Here is a 24,071-nt window from a genome sequence, read left to right on the forward strand (position 1 = left end):
AAGCAAATCCAAGCTGCTGTAATGCGAAAATTATTCCGTGTCTTCTATGGCAGAGATGAATAGCTACGCGGATCAATACTGTGAAGCTATGCTCCAAACGACAGGGTTATTGATAGCTTATATTAATGATGTTAATGATGGAAAAAGGAAAACAAAAACCCAACCAACTTATAAACTTTTTATCTGTTGAAACCCCGCAAGCAAGCGGACAGGAGCATGAATTAAGGGGGCTGAGTGTAATAAGGCCATTATTTATGAATCCGGATAAATTACTTCTGATAGTTTGATGCATTTGAACTCTACTCTCGACTCTTCACTGTTAGGGCTTAGAGCCACCACTAAAATAATATCACAGCTTTATTGCCATTGCTGGTACTCAGGAAAAAGTCTGGGGCTTCTTTGTTCTCAGCCCCATCGAGACAAGAACTAGAAAATCGAAGGTTTCAAAGCAACGTGACTCGATAGTCACTTAGAATATTTCTATATTTTAAAAGAAACCCGTGATCTATCAATGGAAACTAATGATATGGTAAACATCTAGGGTTATCTCTAGGAGTGGAGAATGAAAGCATTAATCCAGCGAGCAAAATCAGTTGAACTTTGTTACCATAGGCCTAAGCACAAGGTGGACGTTTTCTGAATAAAAGCTGATCTTACATCTACTCTAACGTTAATTAAAAAAAATGTTTTAAAGGGAAGCTAGAGGGTTGGGCTGTTTGTTTAAATTCTACAATGTGGTTTGATGATCCTCGGTTGGAGAATGAACAGTTAAACAGACCCTGGGTGTTTAGAAGTGAAAATACAAATTCACAGACTGTAGAAACGTCTAAACTGTCTCACACTGAGTGTAGTTTATTGGCAGATTATTCACTCAACAAAAATCGACCCATATGCAAATCAAACGTTAATTTCATTCCGAATCCTGTCCGGTTGCATTAGGCTTTCATTAGTAAATTCCGGTTTATGCTGCCAGTTCTTTACGAATAATACTTGCTGAAAACGTGTTTGGTTTTTGTTTCCAAACAAGACGTGGCGTTTTTTATTTGAAAAGACTCTTTTAAAAGTTATTTTAACTTCACAGAAGCAGCAACGGGCACACACTATGTGCTCCCACGTAACGGAAGACAGAGTGCCCGGGGGTCAGAGCCAACCATTTTATCCGCAAGTTGGAAAATTCTAAATTACTAATAGAATTGGGTCGGAAGCTACCAGCATACACGTATTTTCCCGAAAAAAGTTAATTCTCATAGGAGTTGGATTCAGCAAGAAAGAATGTTGCCCAGCGACACAAAGAAGGTTTACCTGGTAAACAAGTAGCCTTCTTTAAACAAAGCAAAAGATCCCCGATAAGAGAGACTGCCTCTGAAACCACAGTTCACCATCACTAAGTTTCACCTCCAAGCTTGTGTGTTCGAAACAAATTATCCCCTTGTCTCCGATCAAAGGAATGATATTGCAATAACTATGCGCTTATTCCTACGGTGGGAAGAGCATAACAAGTAAATACGGTGATGAGTGCTTGTACAGCAAAATACATTGTCTATCGTGCTTTTGAAATTTCTGGTTGGACTGATTTCTTACTTCTCTTATGCAGCTTTTTTGTTCGTTCTTTATTATTTGTTATCAGTGCTATGAATACTATTAATATTACCTTACTATTAATATTAGCTAATAATAGTAGAGTTACTGAAATTAACTTTAACTCGTGACAGATCGTTCCAAACTCCTTCATATAAAGGAAAAGTTTGAACTTGTGGCATCCAGGCAATAAAGGGTTAAAGCCAAGGCTAAAGAACTGAGTCGTTCAAATTAGCTGCCATTAAGCTACCGCTGTCTGGTTCTGATTCTGCATTTGTGTTGAAATAGTCCCTTCCCCCAATGGAAGAGAGCTAGGTTTGCTAATAACCGAATACATTTCTCAGGTTAATGTATCCCCCCCCCCCACAACTGAAAGTCAGGAAAAGACTGGAAATGAGGCCCACGCAAGGGTGACTTGTACAAAAGTGCTGCCCACTTTGCACAGATCTTTCATGTTAACGTATTAAAGCTTTAAAGTCACAAGGGCAAATATTAATTACAATAATTTTCAGTGCTGGGCTCCATCCTGCGCTCCTTGCCGACGGGTTTCATTCGGAGGTTTGGCTGTGGAGGGGCTGCAAGTTAAGGCCCATGAAGTAAAAGACATATTAGGTCTTTCTTTTGGGGAGGGCTGGTGGGTGGGGACCGAAGCAACCTGTCTGGCACCAGCCTTTTGAACTCTGTACTTGGTTTATTTGCTGTTTGATATGCCAATGACAAGAGTCAGCCGCGTGCAGCGAATAATCTCGTTTGGCTGAAAACACCGTTTTACATTTTGTTTCGTGAGCATTGCAATGGAAGAGATGTCGGAGCTCCTTGAGCCAAAATAAATTCAGACGCCAGCCTATTTCCAAGTCTGAAAAGGGAGGGGGAAAAAACAACAACCCTGAGACTAAAGTTTAATGTTGCGGCTTCCGCCGTCCATTGACAGAGCGAGTGTGTTTAATTCTCCGGAGCAGCCCTGCACCCTCGTAGCTGCGTTGCTAATTGTTTAGTGGACGAGGTCAAATTTGAAGCGTTCAAAGATGAAAAGTCGGAGATATTTGGGGGAGTCAGATCGGTTCGACTAATCCGGCAGCACGATCTGGCCCGAAGTAGCATTCCCATTGAGAAAAATCATATGGAAAAAACATCCCTGGGCACATTCAGATCTTCTGTAGCTAAGCCACATTCCCCTATTTTTGATACGCCCTAAATATGAGTTAGGACCAGATCCTCGCAGAGCTGAACACCTTTTCCCATCGAACTGAATGGCAATTGAGGGAACTCAGCAACTTGCGGCATCACGGTTTTCTTCAATCACCATCTACATTACCACGTCCAGGAAGGAAAGTAAATTCACTCATATCTATTTAAAATATTATAAGAATGCCCAGGACTCTGTTACACAGAATCTAACCCGGAAATGTGATCTAGATCTAACCCTGCTTCACTGATTTCTCTCTCACACACACACGTTTCTATCACATGACATGAAATGTATCTTTCTTCAAATATTACATTAAAGGCCATCGCTGAGTGAATATAGATGTATGTATGCAAATATACATACACTCCTGGACTGTCATACAATAGAGATCAATATCACTTTAATGAATACTGTTAATCTGTTTGATCAGTTAGGGAAGGAGGGCGTTAAAAATCCTTTGCTTGTTAAAAGGTGATGTTCCCTCAGATCCTTAAAGAAATAACAAAACCCTGTCCCCCAAAAAAGGAACGAAAGAAAGACTGAATTGTACAAGAAAGCAAAGAGAAACACGTGCCGTTTTAGAACCTCCATTAATCAATTTGGGCATAGGTGCATTTTAATCAGTTGGAGGCTGCACAGTAGCTGCATTTGATTATAATAAATTTCTGTGTTGATGAGATTCTTGTTAGTTACATGTATGAGCGAATGTGATCACTCACTTTCCCCCGTTTATATTAGGAGACTGACAACTTCCTAAACTGTTCTGAGAACTAATTATAGGAATAGGAATCATTCACTGAACATGTTACGTTCCATGCCTTTCCTAACGCGGTCCATAAAACTCCATTATAGATGGTATGATATACTTGCACGGTCAAATATATATATATATATTCTATGAAAAAAGCTGCCAAATGTAAGCAATATTAATGACAAATCCTTTGGTAATTAGCAATTTATAAAAACTACATAATCTAGGAGAAAGCAGGCTTCTTTCCAAAAACAAATCACAACAGATAATGCAGAGATCGCTTAATTCCTACAAAAATCAATGTTGAAATTAGATTTATTGGCTACATACATTGCTAAAATGACAAAGTGCTGCCTTTTATTTTCATAAAAACGCAGAAGATTAAAAATCATTTACTATAGAATCCAGCTACTTTAATTTGACCGTATGTCCCATGCATCAAAAAGCCATCAACTTTTATGAGAAAATACTACATTGTATTTTCGTAATAAGAATACAAACAATGTTTTTAAAGAAAATTAACATATTAGGGTTTGCTTTAGGAGTCCAAAATCCTTGTTCACTAATGTATGTAAATAAAAGAGCCTGATTTTCACTTTTGTAAACATTTGGAAACATAGAACATCGCACCGCGCATAATAACAAATAGGACTCCTCATAGTTCTTCCCCACAGTAAAATGCTTTTGTTTTATTTTTAAAGAAATATTCAAACATATTACATCAAATGAATCGACATTAGATCTTAAATTCTCTTTAAGTAAGATGGCAGGAAGGTCTAACATTTCAACTGAGAAACTGGAGAGCGATGCCTAGGAAGTGTGTACCCTGTCATTCAAACATTTGATTTCATCGTATTTCTTGGTATTGGGTTCAACGGTATGGAACAGATGAGAAACAAACTATTTGCCTCAGAAACGATATCCTCGAGGCCCATCTACAAACACGATCAATTCATTAGAGTAATGGCACCATACTTCTGGCAAGCAGGCTTGACATGAATATTTGTGTTTTCCTAATGGACGTTCGGACGTCTCAGTAAAACAGGCGATGCATTCTGCACTGGTAGCAGCGATTGTACCAAGGATCTGTATATGCACATGGAGAATGGCTTTAACAACAATGAGGGTAATCAACGCACAGTATTTAGGAAGCTGCGATCATTTTCAATGGAAGTTTATAAGATAATATGATTTCAAACCTAGTTACATTTACACGTATACATATATATGTACCAAGACAAATCGTAATCAACCTTTCACTGTGTGTGCGAGCAGTAAAATGTGTGTCTATGCACACATATTGGGTATGCACGTGTACTCATGATATAAGATGTGTGCTATGTGGGATACCTAATATAGACACGTATTTGCAATTAATGTGTGTGTAGATGTGAACTGTATACACTCACACATTTACTCATATATCTATAGAGAATCTTTATATAAGTATAAGATAAATGTTGGTAGGTTTTCTTTTATTTGTCTCTTCTTCTCCATAAGACACATTTGAGTTTACATTTAAAAAAAACCCAATAGAAACCAGTTTTACGCTTTCAATATATTAACTAATTACTCTGAATAATAATGTCTTTATCCCATTTCGAGGACAATTAAGAAAACAAAAATATTGTAATTACATTAGACGTAATTGTAATGAAGCCCAAAATCCTATTAGACTATTTACAATGTGTATATGTTTTGATGCCTTGCTGTATGTGTAATATATCTATACAGCGGGTATGTGTAAAATAGATACTGTGTGGGTGTATGTCTGCATACCATTTCTCCTATCAGCTTTCCCATTACATACCAATGATGGGTAGCAAAATCCAGGCCCTTGAAATCCTCCACTAAACAAGGAAGTAACGGTTGGTGAGGTGCCTTTATTAATGAAAAGGCAGATATTGGTCAATCAGCTGTCTCTGAGCACAGAGCCCTCTCCCCCCACAAGCCCTGTCCTGGGGTCGCGCGGTCTCTGCTGACGCCCTGCAAAGTGCGCTACTGTTTTCTGGAGGGATTTATAACAAGGGAGCGGGGGTAAGAGGAGAGGGGGCTTCTTACATCTCACGTGCTGCTCTCTCCCTAGGCAGAAGCAGCATCAGCATCCCTGCAACTCAGCGCTTTACCATTGATCACTTTCCCAGAGCTCATCCTAAATCCTCACAGTGTCCTTCCTGGGAAGCCTGAGTGTTTGTTTGTATTTGCAAAGCCCATTGCAGGGCACATAAGCGCCTACCGGAGGCTGCTTAGGCAAGTTCATTTGCATAGAAGGTGCTTGGGAATTATGTACCCCACGGAGCCATCCTGTGGTCTGTACTCAAGAAAGCACCCCTTGACTTCGGGGTCCAGCCCTACATTCCTTACCCAGGAAAGATATCGTCAAACGTCCTGACTTCAACGAGAGTTTTGCCTGAGTGAGGGATAATGGATCTGGCCTCAGGTTGAGCACCACAGTCACAGTGTCTGCTCTGCACTCGGCCAGAGCCACTGATTTTCTGGATATGCAGGTCTTAAATTCAGAGCCCTGCCTCTGGACACATCAGACCCTGCCCCAGACACACATCCTGCGCTGCTTTACCGACTAGCCTGCCAGACCTTTCACTCCTGACTGGGCTTTTACGTTTGGGGAAATCTCTTATGAAGTACTGTAGGACAAATTATTTCACACGTCATTTCCGCTCTGGTAACCCGTCTAAAAGTTTAGCAAAGAAGTTAAGAGCAGCTTCCAATAAAATCACCTTTCTTCGATAAAATTTAGCTAGCTCATCAATAAGGGAAATTTAAAAAAATGTGTAAAATATGCATGTTTGTGTCTGATATTTTATATACAGTAACTTTATTTAATACGTGTATAAGTCTGTCTTAATATAACGAGATCAGAAGTAGTAAGATTGTCAATAAAACTCTCTGTATCAAATGAGCAATAATTTGTTGTGGTTACATGTTGGGTAATGAAAGATGTTAGCAGGATCAATAAAAATGAAAACACTTTTACTTACATCTTGAGTTACTGTTTTAAGAAGTCAGCTGTGGTGACTCAACAAACCAGAGAAAGATCTACAACCATCAAGTGTCTTCAAATAAAATCAAAATGAAAATCTGTCACACTGGGATCATTTCTTATCGTACCCAGTACTTGCCTTTTTCATAGAATAATTTGAGGACTAATTTGATTTCACCCGAATTCTATTAATAAAATAATTCGACAGAAAAATACTGCTCTCAAAGGGAATAATTCTGTCAGTTTGGTTTGTCTTTTTTTTTTTTCAAAAGAGGAGAACTATATGTTATTTTCGGTGATGTCTAAAGGTAAAAGAGGATTTTATAAGGACTGAAAACAGGTAAATATCTTCGTACCATCTTTAACGCCTTTCCTTAACGGTAGCTGATAAATCAAATATCCATCTCTCCTGGATATTTATTTATGCATACATGTTCATAGCAAACATATGCTTAGGATTTGCATAGCTAGTTTATATAATATATTATCTTATCCTGAAACTATTTAAGAATCGATTTGCCTTGGTCTATAGTATTATTGTTATTTTTGTCCAAATAAAATAAAGACGTGCTCATTATTAGCAGAAAATTATCTGGATCGAGTTTAAAATTTAGCAAAGAACAAAACACAAATAGGGATTCTGAATGCTCCAAAAGATTAAACAAACCCGGTGGTGTTTTTTTTTCTAAGATCAAGACCTTTTTCTTTCCTAACTGCAAAATGCTGCCGCATTAATAATATTTGACAAGAGGGAATTGTTCATACCTAAAAAAAAAGAAAGGACCTTTAAAATGACACATGGCGGCATCTGAAAATAGCTAATAAATCCGCCGTTCCTGATAGTCTAGTCAAATCCCACTTCTTTTCTATCTAGATAGAGCTATCTAGAGATATATATGAGGAGAATTTGAGAAACCCAGGTTTGTAGCCAGCGGATTCATTCGGGGATCCATTAGAAGAGACAGAACTGAACTTCAAAAAACATAGGAAAGAAATTTTTCTCCAGACCGGATCTCGCCCTCTGTATATATTGCGCGCGCACCCACCCAGCATTACTGCTCTCCATAGGAGACTGGTACAGTGCAGTATATGTGATCTATTCTCTACCTCTTGCTAATTTCGACCGTCACGAGAGAAACGCGAGTTGCAGGGAAAGAGGGAAAGGATGCTGGCTGCCTGCGCGCTGCAGTACTAGAGCTTGCAGGCTCTCTGAGCTCATGACGCTGCTGCTGACCTCTACAGAGCTTTAAACCTTGTTTGCATGTCCACTAAACTCAGCTGGGTGCCAAATGTCACCAGCCCCCTTTCACTAACCCTCCTGATCGCCACAGGCTGCAGCTTTCCCCAAAGTCTTTTCCCTCTCCCCCTCCATGCTCTGGTTAGATATGCTTACCCCCGTGATCCGTGGCACATTAGCAGATTTCATGGCAAGTTGCCTTTTTGACATCCGAGGCAGGTTCGCATCCTAGATTTGCCCCCTAGGAGGAAAAAAAAACCTATCTGCATAATTTCAAATGAGAACGAGAAGAAAAAAAAACAACAACAAAAAACCACCGTGGTTGCCACGCCAGTCCCGTTCAAAAAACATACAGCACAAAACCCCCACAAGAGGTGGTTGAGACCTTTTATTGGACCAATTTAAAAGCAAAAATTACAGCCAGAGTTACACGTTCTTCATCAGCCCAATATACACGAGACACACAGGCAGCAATTTGTTTATTTCCTAGGTCTGCAGGAGCTGAGTTGCAAGCAGATTTTTTTGTGTATACGGGGGGGACAAAGTCCCATTCCCCCGCCTCAAAAGAGCCTCAGTTTGTGGTCTAGGTCAAAAATCTCTCCAGCGCCCTTTGCTCCATCTTTAAGTCCAGGCAAGGATCAATTCTCTCCCTTACGTTCCCAGTCATAAACAAGCAGCTTTCAGCTAAATCTTTAAAGGTTAAAAAAATAATCATCATCAAAGGCTTTTCTTCGTCTTTGCTTGTTGGACAGCGCTTTTTGGTCAGTCTAGCCTTGCATTTAGGGATGCTACTTGCATTTGAATAGCTGGCTGGCTTGTTATGGATCTGGGAGGCTATGAAAGGGAATCAGTATGCAAATTGTTTCAGTTACAATCGAAAGGTTCGATCTGAAGTAGCTGCCTAACGGAAGTTGATGTCAGCTATCTGTGCATTAGGCTGCATTTGCCTCCTTCGTGTGGGCCTTCCCTCTCTCCCTCTCGTTGTGCTTGTGTACTGGTTTCTCGGTCAGTAATTAAAACACACACACAAATCAGTGTCTACTGCATATCACATCGCTGCCTTTCGCTGGCTGCGGGAATGTATCGCCATTCTGGTCGGGTGATTATTATGCAGCAGGTGTTAGTGGAGCAGTGAAATAAAACATTTATGAATGGTTTAGTGCTTACAGTATAAGACGTTGGGGGTGGGAGGTTGCCTAGTGCTGATCATACAATGCAGGCTGCAAATCAATACCCCTTTCACAGTAATCCCAGTAATTGTAGGACTCACCGTTTTTATTTTAAAGGGATAGGAGTCTGTAACATGGTGGTGAAGGCGAGTTTTGCATAGAAATATATAGATTTCTGGTAAGGAAACATTTACTGTATCTCTAATATGCTAGTTACATGTTTTTGCATATCGCTCAACTCCTATGAAGGGAACTCTCGCCCCCCCTTGTAACTACAGCCCTCATGGCATATGTGTCTTTGTCAGGGCCTGAACCCTTTCACTTCTCTCTAGTGCAGCCCGGCCAAGCCTTTCCAATGGACTCTGGGGCAGGCTCTCTGCCAGCGGATGGACATTGCTACAAACTACTACTTTGGGAAGGCGAGAACCCTACTGCAGGTCATTGTAATTATTCAACTCAATCCCCCTGCTTCTTGCCACCCAACGGGGTTTCATTCTTCATCCGCAAAGCCCAGAGCGTGGGCCTGAAATGGATTCCTAATGCTGTTACCTGCTGCTCCCGGGGACTTGATCCCTGCCAGCTCCCTCTAGCAAAACCAGACCTCAGGTTTCAGTGCAGCGGGAAGATGCCCAATAGATGCAGGCGCCTATGGGGAAGGGTGTTTATAGCACATGGGTTTCCCTATTCACTTGCCATTAGAAGGTTCCTCGGTATAGAGCAGTGGTGTCACCCAAAGTCCAACAAAGCCAGCTCCAAGGGGCTTTTTATGCTCCCAACTTGGCGTAGCTACCAGAAAGAGTGCAAGCTAAAGCTAGCCCAGAACACGTTCACCCCGCAACATTCTGCCCTTATCCCCCAATTCATCGGAGAGCTGATTTCCCAAGAGTCTCTGCTCGCCACAAGGGAAATAGCTGAAATGATGCAAGAGCACAGATAAAAAGCCAACGTAGTAGGTAGGCCAACAGCCACACACCTACTCAATTTGGGGGAGGGGGAGAGAAGAGAGAGAGAGAGGAAAAAAAACGCTGGAGAAAATTGAACATCTCACAACATTGGCATGGCCAGGCCGTGCGCCTCTGGAGACCGCAGGGCGTGGTTGCTCTGCGGTGTTCTGGGACCAGTGAGTTTTTACCCACACTGGGCTGGTGTGCTGGGAAACTGGAGAGGGGTTAGCTTAGCAAGAACCAGCTCCTCTAGTCTGTTACAACCCCCCCCCCCCCCAGCCAGCCATCGTCCAGCGGCAGCCAGCCTCCTCGCTGCACAGAGGAGAGGGTGGCCTCTGGATTCTTCCATGACAAGTCCCCCAGCTTCAGACGAGTGATGGGGTTTTTGGGGGGCGGGGGAACAGCGGAGGGCAGCAAGGGGGGGAGGGGATAATAATGAGGGGGGAGGGCAGCTCATCATGGGCGGGGGAGAGCGGACAAAGGGATCGTTTGCAGGTGCCTCCGCTGGGCCCGATTCGCCCCCGGGCACGGCCGCTGGGGTGCAGCACAAAGGAGTGGGGCGGTCGGCAGGGCACTGCCCGAGTCAGGGGCCGGTGGGGGATGGCCGGCGGCGCCCCGTGAGCCGGGCAGAGGGAGGGACACGCGTGGGTGTGCGGGGAGCGGGGCCCACCCCCGGCTCCGGCGCCGCGGCCCCGAGCTGACCATCTGTCATTCAATTAAGGCTCGCAGGCAGCTGACGGGGGAGCCGGGGGTCAGTGACCCCAGGACAAAACGTCCTGCTGCCGGGGGAGGGGGAGCGGTTCAGCTGGGGCGGCTGCCGGCGCAGCAGGGCGAAGGGCACCGGTCATTAGCGCTCGGGTTTCCGCTCCGGGGCCGGCCCCGCCTGCTGCCGGCCCGGGGGGATTCCACCCGCAACGCCCCGGAGCCCAGCAGGGAGAGGGGAGCCGCCGCCAGAGCCGGGCACGGAGCCTCCCCGGGACAAGCGGGGGAGCTGCGCCCCCTGCTCTTCTCGCCACGCACGGAGCCGCCGCCCCGGCCCCAGCTGGGCACAGCGGCCCTGTGACCCAGACCAGCCAGGGCTCCTCCCGCTCTCTGCGCGGGGCCAGCCCAGGCCCCAGCTGGAGGCCTGGCAAATGGCCTGCAGGAGAAAGCAGGATCTTTAAAGAGGATCCAAATAAAAACTTGACCACAGGTTCCTAAGACATCCAGTCACCCGGCTAGTGACCCCGCCCTGTGTTTTCTACAGGCACGTCCCGCTATTTGTTTTTTTTTTGTGATTTACAACCAGACCAGAACAAATTGATGAATTGAGCGTTCACTATGCTAATTTAGACATTATAAATATTTAACTAACATGCCTAATAGCCAGCCGGAGACGGCCTCCTTTCCCCTTGGCACTTCTCCTAATCTAAAGTAAATGCTTTCTCCAGAACAGGCTAGGGTGACACTAGCATTTCCTTGGCTAACAGAGCCCTGACTGCTCCAAAGGGTGGGAGCACTGTCCTGTTTGCCTGGACTAAGAGGTTACACCAAGACTCCCCAATCCTGAGATGCTAACAGCCTACCCTAAATTAAGGGCAAAGGATAGCTTAAAGTAACACTAAAGTCATAATGTTAACAATCAGAGAAAGGCAGGAGATCTAAAAGTTAACCTGGACTTAAAAGGTACAAATGTTGTCAGTCTCATAGACTCAGGCACTTTAAGGACAGAATGAACCATCCTGATCATCCAGTCTGACCTCCTGCACCTGTCAGGCCACTGAACCTCACCCACCCACTCGTGTAATAGGCTCATAACCTCTGGCTCAGTTACTGACGTCCTCAAATCTTGCTTTAAAGCCTTGCCCAGTTGTTCACACTCTGTATTGTGCAACATAAGTGTTAACACGGTGAGATTTTAGAAAGTTGGGAACCCAGTTCTCACTGGCTTTCAATGGGAGTTAGGTGCATAATGCCCTTAGAGGGACATAGCAGCTGCTAGAGCCTGGAAACTGCAGTAGAGACCCTGGAGCAGCTGCACAGCTGTTCTGGGTGGTAGGAAAGATTTGGTTCCACCCAACCCCTTACATAAATTCTCCAGGCAAACCCTGTTTCCCCAGGCTTTGCAGAGTGGGTGTCTGCCATATGCAGGAATTTGGCACTTATCTTTTCAATGACAGCATGACTGTAAATTAGGAGGACAATAAAACTACCACCATTTTAGGAGACAAGATGAATGAGGTTTATTGGACCAACTGCTGTTGGTGACAGAGACAAGCTTTCAAGCTTACACAGAGCTCTAATATCCTGGGACCAACATAGTGATAACAACACTGCATACACTATTTTAGGAGGACAGATTACTATTATTAAGTGACGATCACACAAATAAAAAGTTCTGATGCATTTTATTTATTTTTATTTTTTTTGGTTAGTTTTAGACGTTAGAGCTGCAGCATATAATGGATCACACCATTCTTTGCTGTTATGTAGTTTTAGTATTTTAAAGGGCTTGATCGGTGTGGAAAGCAGGGAGTTTGGTTGCTACACTCTCATAAGAGACACCTTAGAAGCCTGTTGAAACAACCTAAAATGTTACTTGCCTACTGTGTGAATTATCATGGTGCATTAAGCTACTCAGCTGGTTTATGTATGTGACCTGTGATTTTTAAAGAATTCATATGGCAGCAGTGCCACTCACACTAAGCAGCTATTCACAGAAAACTGCCATTCAGTTTACTAGCCCTGTTAATTCATTAATGTGAAGATTACAGTATCTACTATTTATTCTTACACTGCTATCTCCAACCCGCTAGGTAAATACCTGATGGTGGCTTATCTATCTCTTTCCAAATTTCCCCTCAAAACAGGATGGCTTCTGAATCTGTCATATGGACAGGGACACAGAGGCATGATATATGGTTCTGAACCAGGGGTATGTGTTCCCCTGGGGGTACTCAGAGGTCTTCCATGGGGTACATCAACTCATCTAGATATTTGCCTAGTTTCATAATAGGCTACTTAAAAAGCCCTAGCCAAGTCAGTACAAACTGAAATTTCATATGGACAATGGCTTGTTTATACTGCTCTATATACGTTACACTGAAATGTAAGTCCAGTATTTATATTCCAATTGATTTATTTTATAATTTATAAGGTAAAATGAGAAAGGAAGCAATTTTGCAGCAATAGTGTGCTGTGACACTTTTGTATTTTTCTGTCTGATTTTGTAAGCAGGTAGTTTTTAAGTGAGGTGAAACTGTGGGTACGCAAGATAAATCAGACATCTGAAAGGGGTACAGTAGTCTGGAAGGGTAGAGAGCCCCTGCAATAAAACATCAACACAGGATTATTTGTTTACTTGGTGCCTGTGCCAACAGCCTGATTCTAAGAGGCCCTAAGGCAGAACCACCATTCAGTTGTTCAGAAGGTCCAGGGACACAGGCATATATAGAATCATAGTATGAGAGGTATGTCAGGAAAGTATGGAGATAGGGGTGGCCATTATCTGAAGATGCAAACACACACAAACCAAACCCTATGTTTAAAGTAAATTAACAAACAGAATTTAAGTACTGTAATCAAACAGGGAAAATCAATGCATTTTTTCCCAGGGATTTAGAAATGGAAGATATATTACGGGTTACTTACTCTTGGGCCTGATTCTGTTCTCCTTTGCATTACTGTAAATGAGGAGTACCGGTAACTCCACTATGGTCAATGGAGTCACACGAATGTGTGTGAGAGAAGAATCAGGCCCTTTGTATTACCTTAGAACGCAGAGCACAAAGAGAACAAATACTGCAAAGGAGATGTAAAACATTAGCTAGTTAGCAATATGATCAGATATTGGACTATCAGCAAAAGTTAATCCCAGTCACGTGATATATCTTAAATTTGTTGTCATAAAATCCATCATTATTCAATAGGCATGGAAATCAAATTCTACTCACTTCTGTGGACTATGGAGCAGGAATCTTTTAAACAATTTCTGTTTACCACAACAGACAGGATATTGATCATTATTTTTGAGACCCTGCAGATAAATGTTTGTGAACATGAAGTGGGTGCTGGCTTTGCTACGTCCACCTTTCAAAAGGGAAAAACACAAACAACTTTTCAGGTAGTTTTTTGTTTTTTTATATTTTAAAGAGTATTTATTGTTTTTCAAAGATAAACAGTGAAAGAAAATATGTCATATATTTTGTGTGTATATATTGAGAGAGAGAGAAACATACATATGAACATATATGAATATCTGGGTATACACCCACATGTACACATCTTGAGCATATATATTAAACAGATGATTTGTTATAAAAAATACCAGTTTTTGACACAGCATGAGGGCCTGCTTCTGGAAATACTACTGGACTAGGTTTATCTCGTTCATTTCAGTAGCATAACGGGCTTGATCTAATGCCATTTTAAGTTAATGGGAGTCTCGCCATTGACTTCAGAGGGCATTGGCAAGTCTCTATGCCTGGTAGAAACTGTTTGCAGGATCAGGTTTTTAACCCATTTCTTATTTCAGATTTTCTAATTAACTAAAAAGCAATTAAGAACTTATTTGTTTTCATTTTATTTCTCATTTACAAATGCCCAAAATTCCCACACGAGCTTTAAAAAAACACCCCCCACAACATTTTCACAATTACTGATAGTGCTTAATCAGTCTTTCAATATTCCTATCTGTAAAATGGGGATAAAATCTATGGATGAAAACTGCTGCATATAAAAGCTAAGCTAAATATTAATATTGACATGATTCATAAAGTCATACTAATCTTTCTTTTGTTATATTGACTGTAGGCTTTGATCTTGTATTCCTTGTGCCTTCCAAATTTGCACTGATGATTATTAAACTAAATCGTACCCTTGTCTGAAGGCTTCAATTGTCCATGTGAGTGCAAAGTGGCAGAAAGGTCATTTTAACCCATGAGCATGTTAAACTAAACCACAATAGGGCAACTTTAATTCTGAATAAAAGCATCCATACAGGTGCTTCAGTGAGTTTAATCTTTCTACTTTAAAATTTAATCTGCGTTACCTTTCCCAAGTGTCCACATGTAAATAAGTCTTTAGTGTGTGTGGGACCAACATAATTTAAAGAGAATTTCCAGAGGCACCTAATTCTTTCAGCTAGTTTTTTGGAGGACAAAAAATAGTGCTGGTGTGCTCCCACAGCTGCCCAGGAACCCCTGCTTTGAAAGTTTGAGCAAGTGAATTTTCCATTATGTTCCTTATTCTTCTGCTTTGCGCTCTACAGTTAATCAGGCCAGGGCTTTCTTTCATTTGGATAGAGTGTCAAGGACTTTGTGTTGGGATGTACTTAGCTAGGTTTTCAGTTGCTCCACCTCTCTGTATCCTCTGAAGCTGGCCCCACCCCTGCAAACTAAATATTATTACAACACCACACTCTTCGTTTGTCTGTTTCCCACAAAGACTGGGGACTTTAGTCTGATTCACTATGCATCATTCAGACCTAACCTTGTGTGATCAAGGTCTCAGTTCAGGGCAACTGCACCTGTACCTTCCTCCATCATCCAGCAAGGGCATCCACTTTAGGTTCCCAGCTCTTCATCCTTTATATCTGTTGGGCTGAGACCTGATCGCTCTTCCTCCTGAGCAGTGTTTTTCCAGATTGCACAGTTCCTTACCTACACTGAGTTCCCCAGCCAGCCAGACTGCATAAAACTGTGTTTGTGCTTTGCTTTCTCTTCTGAGGCTGTGAACAGGTTAATTGCCCACAGTGATAAGGCACCACACTGATCTTTCTAAGCAAGCACATTTATTCTTAAGGTAAAAGCATTACAGAGAAACCATGTTAAACATGATAAGCGCTCCTATGAACATACTAAAACCTTCCCCGTGACCACCCTCCCACCTCAGCCAGGGATCTGGTAGGAGTCTGTCCTCCAAACCCCACACAGGGGTTTTTCTGTGCTTACAAGTTCATAACAGCTTTAGCTCAGAACAAGCAGCCATGAATAAGTCAGAATCTCCTTTATATAGCCTGGGCCTTTGATCTTCATATACACAGAACAGGTAATCAGTAGACAATATTCTCTTCAGAAGGCTGGGTCCTGAGGTGGGAATTCACCTGCCCCAGGGAATTTCATAGGAAACGCACTTTACTGTGTGCGAAAAGTTGCTGCTTGTCTGGCATATGGTTTAAAATAATCCTTTGAAGATCATAACATTTCCCTCAAGGCTTACATTCGTCATGTCTTCCCCTAGAGAAGTTACATCCAATTCCACAATAATACTTTGCAGTCAATAAATGGACTTCAGCATTACCTAAATTCAATCCAATCAGGTTTTTTCAGGGCTATTGCAGGAAATTGTCCAATCTGTTGCAATAAGATGGCTGGACTCAATGATGTGATGTCTTTCCTCTAAGTTTGTGCTAACTTACTTACACCCCATGTCTAGTCATACTTGAACACTCCTGTTTAGTCTTAAGTACCTAAAACTGCATACTTGGAGGGGGAAGCACTGAGGAAATGGAGGTGATGGGCAGCATATGTAATAGGAAATTGTCATCTGCAGACGTGTGTGTGAAGGAAAGCCTGTGTCAGACAATGGGACCAAGGGATAAACTCCACAAATGAGTGAGTCCATCTACCTGTAGGACATATTGTGCATTTCCCTCAAGATGCAGCTGAACCTGCAGGGACACGCATCAGTTTCATGAACATGGTTTTTGAGTGTTGCCAAAGCCTTCTCAGTTGGACAAAGGAAAGCAAACAAAGGAACAAAATATCTGGCAAAAAATGGGCTCAAATCCTGGAGTCCTTACTCAGGTCTTACTCAGGAATAGCTACATTGGGAGTTTTGCTTGCGAGGACTGAGAACTAGATTGGGCCACAATTCCTTTCTAAGCTGCTTAGCAGGGCACAGAGTGGTAGTGCGGGCTGGTGCAGGACAGTGGGGAATGGCCCAGCTTCCACCCCATGCCCTTTAAGGCAAAGTTTTGCCCTGAGATACAACAGAGAGTAGCTTATAAACTCCTCCAAGTGCAGCACTGATATTTCTCCTGACCATTGTGCTGAATGAGCAAGGATAGGGAAGCTCCTTGTAATCTCTCCCTACACACCTGACACTGCAAGGAGCAGGGACAATTTAGCTCTGATAAGAACTTCAGGATTTGGCCTATTATCTGTACCCCAGAAACACCCCTGATCATGTAGGAATAGTTAAAGGTAAGAGAACCCATAACAGATCATCTGCCTTCTAGCCACAGTCAGCTCATGGATGCAAATAGATTGACACAGCTGGATGCAACCATGATGATCGAGCTTGGAAATACATGTTAGGAGGGCTCTGGCAGACATAAAGCAGAGGCCTGTGCATTTCCCTTTAAAGTTGCTTGGCTGCAGGGGGTTGTCGGTCAGCCCCACCTCTGAATTAACATTGTTTCTTCTGAGCATTCTCAGCTGAGTCGGTGAGATGCAAGATCAGCATTGGACATCTATCCTATGGGCATGTGGGGTGATGTGAACTTTTCTTGATACATTCTTTTCAGAATGAGTTGCCACTGGCATAGCTCAGCTTTCAATATTCACTGGAGCAGGATAGGAAAATGGCTGGCACTTGAGATAAGTAGGATTTGTGGAAGTCAAACAAGTGCTTTCCAGTGCTTGGGCAGCTAATGTGCGAAGAAGGGGTATTTTTCTGTGAGAAGCAGCTGGAAGTACACTATAATCCAAGGGTTATGCAGTAGAAAAGCATGTAGCCATCTGATTATATGTTATGACCAATTTATAGATTTAGTTTTCTTACTGAAATGCATTCCACTTATGGCAGGGTTTAGGAAAGTCTAATTTTCCCATAGGGACAGATTCTGCACGCGCTCTCTCTCTGTTTTGAAGTCATTACTGGTGTAAATGAGATGAAGAGTCAGGCAGTTTTGCTATGACCTGCCTTGTCTATTATTGACTTACTTTCTGTCAGTTTCATATCTCTTGCTCAGATGGAAAACGTTAGCATGTTTGCATATGTAAATGTGTTAAAGTGAAGATTGGCTGGGGGAATACATTAAACCCTCTGCTCCTTCCAAGCTGATTTAATTTGACAGCATCTCCATTAAAAAATAAAAAGCATCAGTTTCCCCTTTGTGACTAGATGTACAGGAATTAGGTTGTTAGAACAGGAAACATCTCCTTTCATAATTGATTTTGCACCCCTTTTACTTGTATATCTCTGACAAGCTGTTTCTAGTTCCCTAAGGAAGCCATCAGTACTTCCCATGTGTTTGGAATTTCTTGAATGTGGCTAGTGAATATGATTTATTTATCCCCTCCCCCACATATAATATATGTAGCAGTTTTGTGAACTGGACCTCACATCAGAATTATTGGTGTCAAAATATTAATATGCACCGTGGCCAGCTGTGCTTAGGAGTTAGCAACCTTGTATAGGCAGTGATTTTCTAGGCATTAGCTAGACAAGAACACATTGCATCATGTATTTGTCCACTGGGGAGAAAAAATGGGGGAAGATTTTCTGAATGATCCTGCTTATCTGAGTTAGCATGCCAAATTGGTTGCTTATTATAGTTGGCACCATGCCTTAGTGGGCTAATGTGTTAATAATGTGTAATGTTTCTCTTAGGCAATGACACCACTCTTCATTAGCACTTCTCAAGCTTTGCTGCCGCTGCTTAGATCTACATTTTGCTTCTGATGGTCATATGTGGGTATTTGAAATCAGGATTTCAGATCTGCTAATACATCACACACACACTCTTGAAAAATGGATTTGAAGAGGGGCTGGGTAATTTTATGGCCACTAATAACATTTGTAGCTATGTGAGGTAAGATAATGATAAGGGTAATCAAATTCCATGTTTCACAGCATAAAATGAGCAACTATAGGGGTCAGGAAGGTATTCACTCCCTGCCCTCCTCTCCTGGGAACCAGAGTCTTTTCCAGTTGGTTAGTAGATTATTGGTGTTTTGGATTTGAAGTAGCAAGTCATACTAGTCAAATGCCGGATATTAGACTAAATGGACCAATGATATGAGCTGCTAAGCAGGCAAATTCTGTATTTAGCTGGTAAATAGAGTAGAGCATTCAGAACAATGCCTTGATTTCATATTGATTACTAAAAACTCACTCCAGTGGTCGCTGAAGTCAAGTGAAAGATTCTCATAATCTCTGATGAGCATTGGATCAGGCCTGAAAACATAACAAGAAAAGTATCATAGGGAAAGCACTGTAATCACAGCAATGTCCCACTCACATTTTAACTTTGCAACACACGAGGACACAGTTTTCTTTTTTTTTTTACATTTAAATATGGCCACGGATTATAATTGCAACTGCGACTGCTATTTCGAGCCTCTCCTGTCAGTCAATGACTGGTAAGTATAAGAGTGTGAGCAAAAGCCAAAGAATCTAGTCAACAGCTCCAGTTGTTTATTATCTGCCGGGAAATGCTGGCCCTAACAGCCATTACTGCTAGACTACAAATGTGACTGAGGCAGTTGTATTCATTTCATTTTCATGAGTTAGAAATGAGCACAATTCAGCAGTGTGGAGGATGCTGTCGCCCATAGGTAGCCATACGTAGAACTGTTCTGTGGAATCTGTCTGGTGGCAGTTTATGCTGTTATAGATATGCTATGGTTTATTGATGGCTTATATTCTGACTGGTATAGTTTTATATACTGTTATGCTGAGAGGTGCTGGTGACTGCATGGGTCACAAACCTCTTCGAGATTGGGTGTGATTTAATTAACATAACTGTCAGGATAAATTAATCATAAGTCCCCCACTTCAGAAAAACGGGGCTGTGAACCTGTCCAGGAGTCTTGGACAGGGTGGCAGGAGGGGCTTTTGCTGAGAATTGTTTTGGGGTGCAGTGTGTGTGCGCGAGGGAAGGGAGATCAGAGAACAGAAACAGAGAGACTAGATCCTGGTCTATACTAAAAAAAAGTTAAGTTGACCCAGCTGTGTCACTCAGGAGTGTGAAAAATCCCATACCCCATAGCGATGTAATTAAACCAACCTAACCCACAGCTTGACAGAAGAATTCTTCCGTCGACCTAGCTACAGGCTCTCAGGGAGGTGGATTACCTATGCCAATGGGAGAACCCCTCTCATTGGCATAGGTCGTGTTGACACTGATGTGCTAGAGCACTGCAGCTGTATCGCTTGTAGCATTTCAAGTGTAGACAAGCCCTAAGGCAAAAAGCAAGAAAGTCAAGCAGCGGCCTATGAGCACAGTGTATGATCCTGGAAAAAGCCAGAGGGAGTGTATTCTGGGCCTAGTGTGGGCTCAAGAGGGTTGGGGTGATAAGTCAAGAAACTCTTCTTTTGTGTCTGATTCCTCCTGTGTTCAGAAAAGCAGGAACTTGTACATTCCTTGTAAATAAACAAGATTATATCAAAGAAAACACCAGACTCCAGCGTCAATTTCTACCCCACACTGGAACATTCCCCAGGCCCTGAACTTTGACTAGCTGCTTAGGTTGAAAAGGGGCAAGAATACATACACATATGCCCCTGTATGTTTATCTATCATGGAATCACTGGTTTCAAGTCTATAGTTAAAGCTGAGCTGAGTTTTACACATCAGTTATATTGATATAACAAGCTTTCACACAAATGGCAAAGCCAGAAGTGAGAAGGCCAAGATTTAGCAAGTGAACAGCCTCTATTTGTATCTTATTTAACTGAAGTCTATTTTATAAAGACTTTTAGTTTAGTGTTTTAGTATTTCACTGTATAGTGTCGAGAGTACTTTAGCTCACATACTTTTAGCATAATGTGGTTTATAAAGCCTTTTAGTACAGGGCACCAGTGGTGTACTGAAGAATCAAAAAGCAACCACTTAACACAATGCTTAAATTTATTAAACTAGAAAAGAGATGCATTAAGTGAAAGAGAAACAATTGTCTAATAGAGCTGGTCAAAACTTTCCCATCAAACCTTTTTTAGATGGAAAATGGCCTTTTCATTAGTCATTTTTTGAAAAAAAAAATTGCTTTTATCAAAAATGTTTAGATTTTCAGATTGGCTGTGTGAGACCTTCAGCAACCAAAATCTGAATGTTGGTTTTAAACTGAAAATTTAAGGTGTTCAGTTTCCAAAAACTGAGGTTCTGGGGTTTTTCATTTTTTCTGGACACACACACAGACACACAAAGAAAAATGTAAATGAATATGAAACATTTTCATCAACATATTTCACAGGGAAAAAGAAATTCCTGACCAGCTATCACCAACTCCAAAGTCAGCTGAATTTTCTTTTAGCACATAATCAACACAGCTCTTCGTCAGGCATAGGGTACAAGTCAGAACATTAATTGCAAAAATATCTTTTAGATATTGTCTATTCCAGACACTGTTTGCTAGTTACACAGCAGATAGTGTTCTAAGTGAACCAGGTGGAAAACACAGAGACAATTAACCATTTATTTGCTAGGCTACAATATTGTGCATCACATGTATTTCATAGTACCTTAATATTATATAGTCGATTATCACAGTCAGGTGTACAGTCAAATAATTTGGTTTCAAAGGTAACAGCACCATTTTTGTGGGGAGTGTAAGTAACCTTGTAATGTTACACTCTCTTTAATTAAAATTATATGCATGCTTATATTATACAAACATCGTAAAAACACTTGTTAACTGCATCAGGATGTTTCACAACAGTTATCTGGTAGCTCTCTGGTTCCATTTCATGCTAAACAGCTCTATATCGTTAGTGCTGAGCTCCATTTCTACAAGCAAAAATGTCCAGCATCATTAGTCCATAATGGGTAGCGCATTCAGAGGGAGGCAGTGTGGTCTAGTGTTTACAGCACAATGCTGGAACCCCTGAGACATCTGCTTTGTTCCTCGTTCTGCAACTGCCATTCTCTGTGACCGTGGTGAATTCACTTAACCTCTGTGAGCCAGATCCTTCACCACCACCTGTTAGCTTGGCCTGAATCAGCATAAAGGGTGCCACCCTATAGTTATCTTTAAAACGTAGAATGCTGATCTTTTTTTACACAGACATATGAAGTTTGCTGTTTTTTCATCATTTCTATATGGGGTTTTCTTTGAAAGAAACCTAAAAACTGAACAAGAAGCGGTCTCAATTATAGGCTCCTATTCATGTATAGCCCCCTGTCCCAAGAGACGGACACACAAAAATCTCAATTTTTATATGAAAACAAGTGAACTTTTTCACATTTGTGCTCACAACTTGAAGATGGGCCTCTGAGTCCTGTTTCTTTGCATTACGCATGAGTGGATGGCCATATTATACATACATGCCTACACACCCTTTTACTTTTCCACCTGAAAGGAGATAAGGAATACTATTACTCAGCATTAATCGCAGAGCCAATCAATAGAGTGCAGGTTCACAGTGCCAGCGTAATATGACTGGCTACCAGGAGACTGCAGCTCACAGGCCAACAGTGCACAGTGAAGGTGGGGTGAATGTCAATGGTAACGTACCCATTACTGCTGGTGTGTTGTGTTTATCTTTACGCTTTGGCAGCTAGAAGTGAAAGGAGCTAATTCCTGCAGCGGTAAAGGTAAAATGTCATTTAAAGATGTGTTGAAAGCTGGGGTGGACACAGTCCGGTATTGACAGCAGCAGTTTTCTGACATTCAAGAATGTGCTGCTGATGAGGACGGAGCTTATTGTTGCATCAGAGACATAATGGGAAAGGCCATAATGAAATGGAATCCCCCAAATGAAGCCTCAGAAACAGGAAGTGTAACACTGCCCCTTTGTCTAGGGGATTTTGTCTATTGTTACTCTCAAGGCTACGTTTGGCTGGTGGATGAACCACTTTTTGATCCAGAGCCTTGCTAGGAATGTGCTGCATGGAACTCCCAGGCTGGCAGATAGCTTGGTTCCTCATTTCAGCTTGTTTATTATACCTCTCACCCAGTGCACAGCTATTGCGCTCTTATCACGCTGGCATATTTAAACACTCACTCCAGCTCTTGTTTTTTTTTTTAATAAGGGCTCAGAGATAAATACCGAAACCGAAAACCCCTTGCCGATAAATAGAGAATGGGTCCATTACATGGGCCGTGCTATAAAGAAATCCTTACAGAAGTCTGGAGCCAGTGTTTCTACCTGGTTCGGGCCTGATCCTGAGAGCTGCTGAGCATCCTCAACTTTCACTGAGGGCAACAGGAGTCCAGATTTTACCCATCTCACCTTGCAAGGCACAAGTAATTCAAACTGATCTCCTTGGAAGTTATTCAGGTCCCGCAGGGGAGGGAATGAGGTCCTGGCAGCTAAGAAGTTGTCAGAGCCTCCTGAGATTGATTGGGCTCTTATATGGTGAGTGAACATATTCACTTGAGCAGATCAGACATTCCATCCAGTTGTAGGCAATGGGTTTAATTCCTCCCAGCACTCTCCAGAGCACATGCCCATATACCCCTTCATAACAACTTATTTCCCCACTGTGCCAGTTCTGCTCCCCTGTCTGGTACAGGAAGTGGGCCATGCCCTTACCTCCTCCCCACCCCACTGGGGTGCTTTTTCTCTGAGAGGAGTATGGAGGGGACTGTCCCTGAGCTGTAGACTGCAATTGTACCTGGCCCTTACAAACAACTCCACAAAATGGGAGGAGGCTCCTTGTGCCCTGCTCTGGTGCACCTGATTATGGGACAGGCTCAGTCTGGATGCAGGTGGTGACAATACGACCACCAGAACCAAATGAGAAATTGTGAACAGTTACTGAACGCTTGGATAGTCCACAGAGTGGATCAACACAAAGTCAATGCAGTGAACAGGGCACTGGACTGGGACTCAGGAGACATGATTTCTATTCCCAGCTCTGTCACTGGCCTGCCGATGACCTTGGGCAAGTCACTTTGGGCTTGTCTACATAAAGACTCTCGAGAAACTAATCCAAACTAACGAAGGGTGTGAATAAAAAGTGGCTAAACCCCTGGGTGAACACCCTTATTTGAATTAAAGTGGCTTTAATTCAGTGTAGTTTTTAGTAACTTACTTAAAGTCAATTAAACTAACCCAAATTAAGGCCTTGTTATTTCTGGATACAGGTATTCACCTTTAGATTCACTTTCCTGACTGTCCCCCTATAGACAAGAGCTCCCCTCCCAAAAAGACCTTATCTGTAAAATGGGGATGATGATACCGGTCTTCTTTGTAAAGCACTTAGAGATCTGCTGATGAAAAATGCTATAGAAGAGCTGGGTATTTTTATTAAGTGCAGCATTTATTTGGGTA

At 42.2% G+C, this 24,071-nt stretch overlaps 1 long non-coding RNA gene across 1 annotated transcript; it reads right to left on the reverse strand.

The window, feature by feature from the left end:
• Positions 1 to 3,765: 3,765 nt before the first annotated feature.
• Positions 3,766 to 7,663, reverse strand: LOC123344484. Its single transcript, XR_006572566.1, has 3 exons — positions 7,566 to 7,663; positions 6,518 to 6,592; positions 3,766 to 4,604 (listed from the first exon to the last, which is right to left on the reverse strand). It is a non-coding gene; the product is annotated as an uncharacterized LOC123344484 (long non-coding RNA).
• Positions 7,664 to 24,071: the final 16,408 nt, after the last annotated feature.

The sequence above is a fragment of the Mauremys mutica genome, chromosome 11 (genome assembly GCF_020497125.1).
Source record: "Mauremys mutica isolate MM-2020 ecotype Southern chromosome 11, ASM2049712v1, whole genome shotgun sequence".
Taxonomy (NCBI): Eukaryota; Metazoa; Chordata; order Testudines; family Geoemydidae; genus Mauremys; species Mauremys mutica.